The 12,809-nt window shown below is 41.0% G+C and overlaps 1 protein-coding gene across 1 annotated transcript in view; it reads right to left on the bottom strand.

Moving 5' to 3' along the window:
- LOC309361162 (ubiquitin-conjugating enzyme E2 A) overlaps positions 1-8,429 on the bottom strand; it is a 353,780-nt gene extending 345,351 nt beyond the window's left edge. Inside the window, exon 1 of the mRNA XM_081896131.1 lies at positions 8,288-8,429. The gene's annotated coding sequence lies outside the window, so the exon portion shown is untranslated. The remainder of the gene's footprint in view (positions 1-8,287) is intronic.
- Between the last annotated feature and the right edge of the window lie 4,380 nt (positions 8,430-12,809).

The raw sequence follows: 12,809 nt of genomic DNA, 5'->3' as shown, positions 1-12,809 counted from the left end.
GTCGCCAAGGAATATCTGCCGGTGCCTACGCTGAGGCACATTCCTCTGACCTAGGCAGAAATTCCAACACCCCCATCCCCTGTAGGTTCTTTTTCATAAAACTCCAAGAGATATTGTCAAAAGCTTTCTCCGCGTCCACAAATATCAGGACTGCTTTAGTATTTATATTCATTTCTAATTTTTCCAAGATATCAATTATGTTCCTCAAATTATCAGACAAATGTCTTCCTGGGAGAAAGCCCGCTTGGTCTTTATGGATTTCTTCCATCAATACTTTTTTCAATCTCTTGGCTAAAATGTCAGCAAAAATTTTATAATCCACATTTAGTAACGATATAGGGTGATAGTTCTTGAGCTGAGTCTTTTCAGTCTCTGTTTTCGGTATAAGTATGATATACACCTCTTTCCACGACTCTGGTGCCCTTTTTCCGTCCAGAATTTCATTGCAGACTTCCTTCAAAGGTTGTAATAACCACTCTTTCAAAGATCTATAGTGTCTAGAAGTCAGCCCATCTGGTCCTGGAGATTTGCCCAGTTGCATGTTTTGGATGGCACCTTCTACTTCCTGTTCAGATATTTTATAGTTCAACATTAGTTTACTTTCTTGAGAGATTTTTTGTAATCCATTTGTTTTCAAAAATCGGTCTATGTCCATTTCTTTCTGTGGCCCTTGTGAGTATAATTGTTTAAAATACCTCTGGAAACAGTTTCTAATCTCAGTTGGATTATGTATGTTCTTTCCTTCCACTTCTAAATTTGTAATGGTATTTAGTTTTTGTCTTTTTTTCATTTGCCAAGCCAGCAGTTTCCCACATTTATTAGCTGATTCAAATGTTTTTTGTCTCATTTGTTTAATTTTCCATTCTATTTCCTGATTCATCATTTCCATATATTGTACTTGATACAATTTTATTTCTCTCAAAATCTCCTGTGACTTTGGTTTTGCTCTCAATTTCTTCTCCCCTTCTTTTATCTTCTCCAAAATTTTGTCTTTCTTCTCATTTTGACTTCTCTTCTTTATTGCATTCTGTTGTATCAGAAACCCTCTCATAACAGCTTTGCTTGCGTCCCAGATTACTCTTTTTTCTACATTAGTGTTCATATTTGTCACGGGTTCAGGAGTGGAGGCACAGGGGAAGGAGGAAGCGGAGAGCGAAGGGGAACAATCCGAGGGCAGTGTAGGTGAGGAAGACAGTGGGGCAAGAGATTCCATGAGTCTGTCCAGTGAGTCGGAAGATTCACAGAAGGGGGCACCCATAGCCAGAGCAAGGGGGTTCCCGGGAGGGAAGCACCAGAAGCAAGGAACCAGCGGTGACTCCCAAAGCAGCAGCTGGAGATCGGGACCAGTTTCCCCATCAGAGCTTAGCGGGGGGGAAGAGTCCCAGGTGTCAGGACCGGTTTCCACTCCAGGGGAAAGAGAAGATGAGGCAGGGCTGACCACGCCCCTGTCGCTGAGTGAGGAAATAGAGGGGAAGTCAGATCCAGCGAGCCCCCCAGAAGGGGGAAGCAGTGACAGAAGCAGCGTAACGGTCAGGAGGAAAGTTGCCAGCTGGGCGCGCGCGCCAAGTTCAAATACACAGGCGCGCGGGACAGCTGGGAGCGAGGATTGGGAGCCAGGTCCTAAAGCACGCCGGAGGCAGGGGGAAGAATCCGGAGACTCTTCAGCATCAGAAGAGTCCAGAAAGGGCAACACCCCGGCGGGCAGAAGGACCCAGAGGAGAAAGGAGCAAAGGAAGAGGTGGAGCAAGGCTAGGGTCTTGAACTGGTGTCTGGGGGGAGGAGATTCAGACGGAGCTTCAGCGGTCTAGCGTTGAGACGTAGAGCTGCGCGCCGCGGCTTTGGAATCGAAACTGAACCTTAATAAAGACTTTTGTATATAACAAGAACTGGCGTTGGTCCTCTGTGAGCTGGGACCTTGGGCAGCTCTGACAATATTTATTTCAAAATAATCTCTCAAAGTTTTTTGGGCCTTTTTATAAACTTCTTCATCTCTAAATAAGTTGTCATTCATCCTCCATCTGAAGGAGCCAGTTGATATTTGCTTCATCTCCATCCTTACAGCGTTATGGTCGGAGCAAGTTTTTGGGCAGATTTCCACTTTCTTTATCTTTGGTGCCATTCCTCTAATTACCCATATTTGGTCAATTCTAGTCCATGTCATCTTGGCTTCAGAAAAGAAGGTTCCCTCTCTCCCCAAGGGGTTCTTTGTTCTCCAAATATCCACTAAGTCCATATTGTCTGTCATCTCAAAAAAAGTTTTTGGTAGTCTGCCATCCTTGGTGACTACCTGTCTTTGTGCCTTGTCCATGTTTGTAGATACTACTCCATTCATGTCCCCCATCAGAATCAAATTAATAGTCCAAATAGTCCAATAAAGTCTCATGCAACTTATTAAAATAATTCAGATTTCCCCTCATTCGGTGCATAAATTCCTACAATCAAAAATTTCTCTCCTTGAACTTGAATTTCAATTGCCAGGAATCTTCCTTGTTCGTCTTTAAAAATTAATTTCGGTGATAATCTCTCCTTTGCATATATCACGACTCCTCTTTTTTTGACTTTGTCAGATGAAATAAACTCCTGTCCCAGTCTCTTATTAATTAGTAATTTCCTGTGTAACCTCGTTACATGTGTTTCTTGCAGACAAATCAAGTCCAATTGTTCCTGTTTTAGTATATGAAAAACACCTTTTCTCTTCAGAGGGGAGTTAAGGCCGTTACAATTCCAACTTAGATAAAGTTGCAGAGCCATGATGGGGTTACTTCACTTTACCTCCAACTGCGCCAAGTGTCTGTTCTTGTTCTGTCGGTGGTGTCTCTTTCTCTGGACCGTGCAATCCAAAAGATAGGTTTGCTATGTCTAGTATTCCTTTTTCCAGTGCTCTTGGCTCTTCTCCGGATTCCGCTTCTTTTTGTAGATCTTCTTCGTGGTCTTTCAAAAACCTGTCTTTATCATTGACTGATCTTATTTTTATCTTTCTTCCTTTATATTTAAAAGATAGGCCTTGGGGAAATTCCCACCTAAAGAGAATTCTGTTTCTTCTCAGTAGGGCGACTAGATCTCCGTAGTTAAGCCTTAAGTCCAAAAGGTGTTTTGGAATGTCCTTGAAAATCTCCACACTTGAGTCATCAATTTCCAAAGTCCTTTGATAATGCAAGTTCAAAATTTTATCTCTCTCCTCTTTTGTTCGGAAAGTAATCATGCAGTCTCTCACCTTGTTCCTCCTTTGTCCTTTTCCAAGTCTGAATGCACTCACTATCTTAAATTCTTCCTTCCCCAAGTCCTGTTGCCAAAAATCTGTAAATTCCTGTGTAAGAAAGTCAGCCAGATTATCTTTCTCACGTTCTGGTACCGCCCTGATTCTTAAATTTCTCTGTTTCTCTTTTAATTCAATCATAGACAATGTCAAACCGTGGTCCTCCAATTGCTTGTATACTGGTGGTATCTTCTCTTGAGTAGCAGTTGCAATATCCTTTGCTTCTTCAGCTATCTTTCGGGTCGAAGCAGATTCCTGTAATAATTTTTTCAATAGACTGTGTATTGGTATTCACCTTCTGTCCCAAGTTGTTAATGCTTGTGGTATTCAAATCAATTTTAACTGATGCTTCAGCTACTTGTTTATTTGTCTCAGCTACCTGCTTGGCTAAATTCTCCAAGGATTCATTAATTTTTCCAAGTGCCTGTGCCAAAACGTCTTCGGACGACATAACTTTGGATTTGACCTGTGGAGGAGCAGCCCCTGATGTTCCAGATGCTCCAGATGTTGAAGCCCTTCGCTACTGCGCAGTGTCTGTCCGATAGAGTCTGCCAGACCTGGTAGTTTTTTCCTGCGCCAGCTCTAACTTTCCTCTCCCATCTGCCATAACACTCTCATGAGAATCCAAGGTCAATCCCACGGTTGTTTTGAAAAGGAATTTTCCTATAGCCCAGTTGTTATTGTAACAATGTCAATCCTCCTCTAGGGGGACACAGTAACAGCCAAAACTTGCAACTTTTAAGAAACAAAAGTAGTCCTTATGGGTCCCCCAATTCACTTAAAATCAACAGTTTCAATGCGCTTAAATAGTTACTTTAAAATCCGGAGAAGTCCAGCAACACTGTATCCCTTTTGCAGAGCTAAATCAAAAGTCCTCAGCTTACCGACAGGCTTTCCACTGAGTGGCTTTTCTTGTCTGGGGGCAGCCCGTTCCCAGGTTTTAGGCAGCGGGTTTTAGCTTTCTTTTCCCCCTTTTCTTGCAGGTAAATACACTCAAACCTTCCCCCCTCCTCTCCTGCAATCTGGAGGGGAGACCACTTTCTTGATGCTAAGATATTAAGTCTTTTCTAAACGTCTTTCCAAGTTTCCGCTTTACAGTCTCTTTGCTTTGATCTATTTACAAGAAGGGAAGGCAGACTTCCTGTTTATACCTTCCCGTTTCGGTGTTGAATTAGCTTGTTTTTACTCCTTTTAATTTAGTTTAATCCTACTCACGGGTAGTTGCTTTCAAAGACCAATTGTCCCAGGAAAAAGTCAGCGCTCTCCGATAATGGCTGTGCGGCTTCACTCCGCGGAAGAAGCAGTCGACTCTCAGCACCGCGCCGCTCACCCCCGTCCCACTCCGGAGCCCTTAGAAGGGTTCCTTCGCAACTTGGGGGGGGGCGCAAATGGTGGCCGCCGAGTCCCCACATTCACAGGCTTCCCCCGCCTGTGATTTTAAAGGGTCCCCGCTTTGCCGCAGCGGTAAGACCCGATCCCGCGGAGCTGATCCCTCCGAGACTCAGAGGAAATCCGCCATTAATCGATGGCGCTGACCCGGAAGTCCTAGATTTGACCATTTCTCAAGATCTCTCTTAATTTCATTCCATAGTTTCTCATAGTTTTCTTTATATAAATTCAAATTTTTCACCGACAAATTTACACCCAGGTGCTTAACTTTTTTCATTAACACTAGGCCTGTTTTTTCTTGAAATATTTTCCTCTCCTCATTATCCAAATCTTTCTCCAATACATTGGTTTTGCCCTTGTTTAACTTAAATCCTGCTACCTGTCCGAACTCCTGTATCAACTCCAGTGCTTTTACTGCACTGGAGTCTGGGTCTTGGAGTGTTAACACCAAGTCATCAGCAAAAGCTTTTAATTTATATTGTTTGGATCCTACTGTTATACCTTTAACTTGTTCATCCTTCCTTATCATACTTAACAAAACCTCCAGAGCTGATATAAAAAGCAGAGGGGAAAGTGGGCACCCTTGCCTGGTACCCTTCTCAATTCTAATTTCCTCTGACACCACATTATTAATTATATTTTCTTCTTTTTGTTCATGATAGATCGCATTAATACCATTTTAAAACTCCTGTCCAACCCCAATACTTTCTAAGTTTTGTATCATGAATCTCCCAAGACACATCATCAAAGGCCGTCTCCACATCAATAAACATTAACATTGCTTTAGAATTATTATTTTTTGCTTCAAACCTTTCCAAAATGATGATTATATTCCTAATATTATATTTCATATGTCTCCCAGGCAGAAATCCTGCCTGGTCCTTATGAATATAATCAGACAACACCTTCTTCAATCTATTGGCCAAAATATTAGCAAAGATGTTGTAATCCACATTGAGTAATGAGATTGGTCTATAATTTTTTACATTGGATCTATCTTGGTCTTGTTTTGGAATCAGAGTAATGTAAGCTTCCTTCCAGGTTTCAGGTGCTCTACCCCCTCCTATGATCTTGTTGCAAACTTCTAGCAGTGGCTAAATAAGCCAGTCCTTCAGTGTCTTTTAGTATTTTGCTGATAATCCATCTGGTCTCAGTGCTTTGCCAAGTTGCATTGAATTTATTGCATTATCAACCTCCTGTCGTAATTAAACCATTTAGTAGGATCCTTTTACCTTCGGGAATTTCCTGCAAACCGTTAGTTTTAATAAATTGCTCAATTTTATCCTTGTCTTTACCATTTTTGTACAGTTGTTTATAGTACTTCTGGAAACATCTTCTTAACTCCACAGGGTTCTCTACAGACTTTCCTTCTGATACAATATTTGTGATAGTACTTTGTTTATGCCTCTTTTTTAACTGCCAAGCTAGGAGTTTCCCACATTTATTTGCAGATTCAAAATTCCTCTGTCTCATCATTCTTAATTTCCATTCTATTTCTTGATTTATAATCTGTGAATACTGAATCTGTAAAGCTTTAATTTCCTTTTGTACAGTGGTGCCTCGCAAGACGAAATCAATTCGTTCCGCGAGTTGTCGTCTAGCGATTTTTTTAAAAAAAATAATAATATCTTTATTGTCATTGCCCCCTCTCGGGGACCACGAAATTACTTGTCTTCCTTTTTCGTCTTGCGGAGCGCGGATTCGCTGGGTATTAGCGGCTTTAAGAAAAAAGAAGCAAACTCGCAAGACGTTTTCATCTTGCGAAGCAAGCCCATAGGGAAAATTGTCTTGCGAAGCAACGCAAAAAGCGAAAAACCCTTTCGTCTTGCGAGGCATTCGTCTTGCGAGGTACCACTGTATCTGCAAATTCTTTGGATTACTTCTCAAATTCTTCTCCTTGTCTTTTAATTGGTCCAAAATTTTATCTTTCTTTTCATTCTGTATCAAAATGAATTTTGTTGAATGAGAAATCCTCTCATCACTGCCTTACTTGTGTCCCAAATAACTCTTGTTTCCATTCCAGAATTCATGTTAAGCCACTCTGAAATTATCTGTGTCACATATGTCTCTAGGACTGGCTCAGAGTCAGAGTCTGGTAGCCCTCTGATTCTGATCGTCCTGTCCCGTTCTCGTAATTGCAGAAGTAAAACCTGATCTTCTAAATCACTCTGTTTCTCTTGAACCCCTTGTACCAATCCTAACATCCCTTTTTGTTCCTCCCTTACTTCTGTGACCTCCTCTCTTAATTTTTCTAATTTATCTACTTTTGTCTCCAAGTTACTAACCTTGTCTCCCAATATCCGAAACTGTTCTTTTAGAACTTTGTTTGAGTTCTCAATATCTCTATGTACTTGTTCCTTCAATGATAAATTAGATTTTTCTATGTCACTACGGACCAGTTGTGTAAATTCTTGCATTGATTTCATCATCTCTTTCCTGAATTCTAAAAGGTGCAGTGCAAAAGGGTCTGTTTGTTCTTTGTCGCCTTTTCCCCCATTATCACCCTGTACACTGGCCCGTCTTGCAGCTGCTGCAGCAACTGAAGCTGCTGTTTTCAATGTTGTTATTCTGTCTGGCCCCGACATTTCTTATCTGTTGGTTCCCAGTATTATATGAGTTGTTCAAGGTCACACCTGCCAGCTCTGAGTCTGTTCAGCCGTACAGCTATCCCCCCCCCACCTTTCTCCCGGTTTCCCTTTCCCTTTTGTCAGCTATCTCTCTCCCCGTCACACTTTCACATTCACTTTTATCCCCTAGGCAAAGGAAGATATAAAAAGAAAAATAAACAAAAAAGGGGAAAACTTTCAATAAAGCATGTAACATAGAGTATATAAATATACAATACAATATTTAAAAATAAGGGGGGACCAGTTAATATTCCAAGAACAAGAGAGGTACAATTAAAAAATATATTAGGTCAGTCCAATTTCCAATTTCCGATATTGTCTTGGAGCAAAAGGAATGCACAAAACAAATTTTTAAAAAAAACAGCAGAGAAGAGATTATTCTTTAAATTATACTTATCTACTTATAACCTCTCAAATGGTGGTGATTTGCAATATTTCCAGAACTTGTAGGTCCTTTTAGTTGGTTCTTATTTTTAATCCCATGACCGTAGTCTTGTTTTCCAAATCGTAAATTCGCAGGCAACTAAAGTTCCAATTCGCAAGCAGCTGAGGCTTTGATTAACAAATCTTATTTGGAGAGCTTTCCCATTTCTTCTTGGGGTACTTTAGAATACTTGGGAAGCTGTTCCAGGCTCTTTTCCACTTTTATTTTGGAGGTTGGCCCCCCAAATGTGCAAGAGTTCCCTGCAGGCTTCCTGTCTTTAATTCCCCCTTTCTTCTTTAGCTCCTCCAAATTTTTATAAAGTTGGTTAAACCTCCAGCTGTGTAGATTTTCACTTATATCTCACTGGGTAACTGGATACAATTAAAGTTGCAAGCCATTAGAATGTAACCATCCTTCCAGTCAAATCATCCTTCCACAGCAATAAACAAAGTCTGAGTCCCATTCACAAATAAGTTCCCTTGCAGAGCCTGTCCGCAAAGATCGGAAACTGACTTCCTTTTTTGTTTCCATTTCGCCAAATTGAAGTTTTATTGTCTAATTGCGCCTTTAAATTGTTTTATTGGCTTTTACCTCTAATTCGGAAGGTCTGCTGCTTCTGGTGTCGGATCGTAGCTTTGGCAGGAGGCTGCAATGTTGCCTGGAGCGTCCCCAAGCCTCTCCCCCTTTCCTCCCGTGTGCTAAACAGCAGCTGGGGGGTTCCGCGGGGGCAAAATATTTTGCTCTGCAGGAACCCTTGGGTCCCCACACTCCTGTGAGGGTTTTTTGGGGGGGTGCTGAGCTCTGGCGCTGCCCTCAAAGCCTCTCTGCCGGCTCCGTGTCACAGACGACACTTAGCACACCGACATTTTCCTCCGCAGCAGTCCGGAAGTCAGGCGAGTCATCTGTTTTTAATTCTGTACACTTAATTTTGTTAGTTTCTGTTTCTCACTGAACAGCTGCTTGGAGCCACAGGACTGTGTTTACATTCCAGAGACAGTCCAGGCTATTGGAAGTCTCACGGGAGACTAGAGACGGATGTGACATTACTGGTTTCCTGTTTCCTTTGTTCCTTTGTTCAGTTGCTCTCTGCTCTCACAGGGAGAGGATGTATATTTATTTGCTCTCTGTGTAGCTAAAAAATAAAGCATAGCAATGTAGCCATAAATCTCATCACTTCCACATGCTGTTTTGATGCTCTGCTGGGACGACGTGCCTGAGGCCTTATCAAAGGATCAAGTCATGACTTAACTGTCGGGAGGCGATTCTGAAGATGAGCCTTAACATCTCGGTCGAACGGAGTTCCGAGAAATTTGACATCCTGCCATATGACCAAAAAATGTGTCCTTTTGTCCTCCTCCTACTCTTTAAACAGGCAAGTATTCTTCCAATAGCGTTATTCCCCACACTTCACTGTGCCATGTTTGAGGGTTGTCTCAATTAAAAGGGCCGCTCTCTGACCAAGCTGACTGGCAGTGCTCCAGGTGCCACATCATACCCATTTCCCACATATGCTTAGTACTTGATCGCTTCAGGTGGGCAGCGCCATCACTTGGGGAACTTTCTGCCTTTTGAGATCAGGCAACCTTCACTCTTCCCTTTTCTTTGGCGCCTCTCCCTGTTGAGGCAATCTCTTATAAAGTCTCTTAAAAAATTGGCGGGAGTTTTTAACGTGTTGCACTGTTGTCTGCGTTAACTAGGATTGTGATTTTTTTAAGTGTTTATTAATTTTCCAATAAAAACATCCAATTAACATATCAAATCAAATCCAATAAAAATAAAAAACTAAAATAAAAAAGTCCAATTGTCTTCCAAATTGTAATAATTTTTGTTTTGGCTTCCCATGGTCGGAATTCCAAAGCGCTTTCAACATCATAGTCCTGCCTCTCATCATCCTCAATGTTTTTCATAATTCCATATCCGATTTTTTCCTCCACGTTTTGACTCTGGTTCTGTGATCCTCATTCATGTCAGAAAACAGATACTTTTTTTTCTATGGAGTGCAGATTTGTTTGTATATTGTACTCTTTCAGCTGTTTTTGTTTTTTCATCGCAACAATTTAATCACCACAATTTAATCATAGCTGATTTTACCATTTCTTTTTTTTTATAAATATTTATTTAAAAAAATTTAAAATTACAATATAACAGATCAAACAAAATTATAACATAACATGACATGTTTTCTTATCTTCTTAGGACCTCCTCACGTCTCCCGCCCCTACCTTCCACTTTAAAGAATTAGTCCAGCAAATTATCACCTTACTTCCATCCTTGCTGTCTCGTTTTCAATGTTATATCTTAAATTTTAGGTACCTTGGTTATACTCCATAAAAAATTAAATTTAACCAAATAGTTATCCAAAAAATTTGTTTTTTCTTACATTTTGACTTATCTTCCTACTTCACTTCATCTATTTTAATGGTGCCAAATTGTTTATAATCAAGCATCCTGCTTAGCATTCATACAGCTTACAATATTTTTGCAAATAAATCTTAAATTTTTTCCAATCCTCTTCTACCATCTCCTCTCCCAGGTCTCGAATTCTGCCGGTCATTTCAGCCAGTTGCATATAGTCCATCAGTTGCATCTGCCATTCTTCCAGTGTGGGTAAATCTTGAGTTTTCCAATGCTTCGCGAGAAGTATCCTTGCTGCTGTTGTTGCGTACATAAAGAATGTTCGATCCTTCTTTACCACCCCTTGGCCCTTGGCTGATTTTACCATTTCATCCTGAGTGTTCCATTTCAACAGCAAGTTATACATTCTGTTTCCAATTTTGATTTTTCCACCTGGAAGCCAACTTTTTTGTCCAAGTTGTATGCCTCCATTATTTGGTAATAATGGAGCCAATCTCGCACTTTATTTTTCAATTTTTCAAAGCTCTGCAATTTTATTCTGTCTCCATCTTGTTCCAAAATTTCCCAAAATTTTGGCCATTTGGCCTCCAAATTGAGTTTTTTTCTGTGCCTTCGCTTCCATTGGTGACAACCATCTTGGGGTTTTCTTTTCTAACAAATCCTTATATCTTATCCAAACATTAAACAATGCTTTTCTAACAATATGATTTTTGAACGCTTTATGTGCTTTTACCTTATCGTACCACAGATATACATGCCAGCCAAATGCATTATTGAAGCCTTCTAAATCCAACGCGTCCGTGTTTTCAAGAAGCAGGCATTCTCTCAGCCAGCAAAAAGCAGCTGATTCATAATAAAGTTCTGTCCAGCTCTTTGAGAATTGTTATTTTTGGCAGCTCCCAAATCATTGATCTTTCCCGTCCAGGTGTTATCAAAGAAACAGAGAGAAACCTCCTTCTTTATTCTTAAGCAGACTGTTTGCAATGTAGCCATATATCAGACAGTTAACAATTGGCCTTTGGAATCCACCCAATCCCCCCTCCAGGCCCTAGAGGGGGGCTGCCAGACATCCATTTAGCCCTCTCTCTCGGTCATAATAAAAAACTTCTTTTTGCAAACAGTTGTATATATAATATTGTTTCCAGTCTTTATGACCAGTTAGCTCCTGTTTCTCTTAATCAGGGAAGTATTTCAGATATTCCATAAGTGTGTGGTGGGTCGAAGCCATTTTGTCCTTTGTTTTCGTCTTTAACAGGCATTTCAAATCTTAGAAGAAAAGCGGCTGCAAATAGGTCCCAATTATATATGAAAGTCCATCTGTACTCACTTTTTGAAGAGCAATTTAGGTTCTTAATGAGGCTTGGCATGCAATACGAATTGTTAATGTTAGAGGAAGAAGAAAAAAAACATACCAAGCCCCTCCAGATTCCAAACATCATGATGAGGATCTCTTTGAAGTTCAATCTTTTGCACCAGAGACTGTACATACTGCAGGTTTTTTTCCAGCTTCGTCAGTTCAGAGCGTGTCTGTTTGTTTTCCAAATCTTTATATTTTCCCAAACAGATGCGTCCGGCTATGGGGTGGCGTCGCAGGAGTGTCAGTCCGTCCCTTGTTCCGTGACCCAGTGCCCCTGCCGTCTGCCACATCGGCAATCTGGGGCAAACCGTGGGTCGTCGAGACAGTCCTCCCCTGCCCTGGGAAGGCTGCCAGGGCTAATTACCCCCATATCAGCCCTGAATTATCAGAACGGCTGAGGTCCGATCGTGTGGGATCCGCCATTTTCCACCGCCGGAAACAGGAAGCCAGGGATTGTTTTTCTCGATTCTCTGCCGTTTCACCTTTTTGCAAACCGCTTTGAGGGATTATTTTTGTGTAAAAAACGAAAACACAATCAGGTGGTGCATTCAATTTTATTTAACAAACAAACAAACAATAAAACAAAAGATATAAAAAAATATTGTTTTAAATGTTGAAACCTGCCCTAGGGACCTTAGGGTTAAGGACAGAAAATAACAACAACTGTGGGGGTGCAAAATACAGAGTGTGGGGGTCAGGTGGGATTGCTATGAGGAATTATGAAATATAGAGCAAGCCATTGTGTCCGCAATGAAAGCATTGCGTTGACTGGGCTTGATTAATTGACAATAATTTCTGATCAAATCCCACAAGCCTCTGCACCTCTGCCATTTGCTTTCTCTACGCCTGACAGGCACGTATAAGCATTCTAAATACACAGGCCAGTTGCTTCACCAAGCATCCTGGGTCATAAAGATAGAAGGTAGCTTTGATGTAGTTTGTTAATCTTTAGGTAGATCTTAAGGGCCAGGAAGAGAGTTCACAAGGAGATGGTAAATACCCTTTCCTTGCCATCCTTCCTTCCTTTCCTGCCTGTTTATGACCTCCGGGGTTTTGCTGAATGCATTCCTCCTTTAGTCCTGTTTTATTTACTCTCAGATATGTATGCATGCTCAATGTAGTCTTTTGTAGTTAAAAGGTTTTCTTCTGATCTGACTTTGTCCCACGTGGGGTTTTTTTTAATGCTCAGATGACATCTGATTGGTTCTTACGAACACTGTATAAAAAGTTCTTTTTTGAATAAAACGACCTGGGCCAAGGGGTGGACAGGATTATTATTGGCACTTCCTCCCAGAGTCTTGCTGGTCAAGCCTTGTATTTTTATTAATCAGAGTCCAATCCTTCCTTGCTTTTGGGACGCAACAAACAATGGTGGTGGTGGTGAAGATGGTGGAGAGAAAG

Source organism: Podarcis melisellensis (assembly GCF_964234715.1).
Source record: "Podarcis melisellensis genome assembly, chromosome: W".
Taxonomy (NCBI): Eukaryota; Metazoa; Chordata; class Lepidosauria; order Squamata; family Lacertidae; genus Podarcis; species Podarcis melisellensis.
Note: the sequence above shows the minus strand (reverse complement) of the source record. Positions and strands in the feature narration are given on the sequence as shown.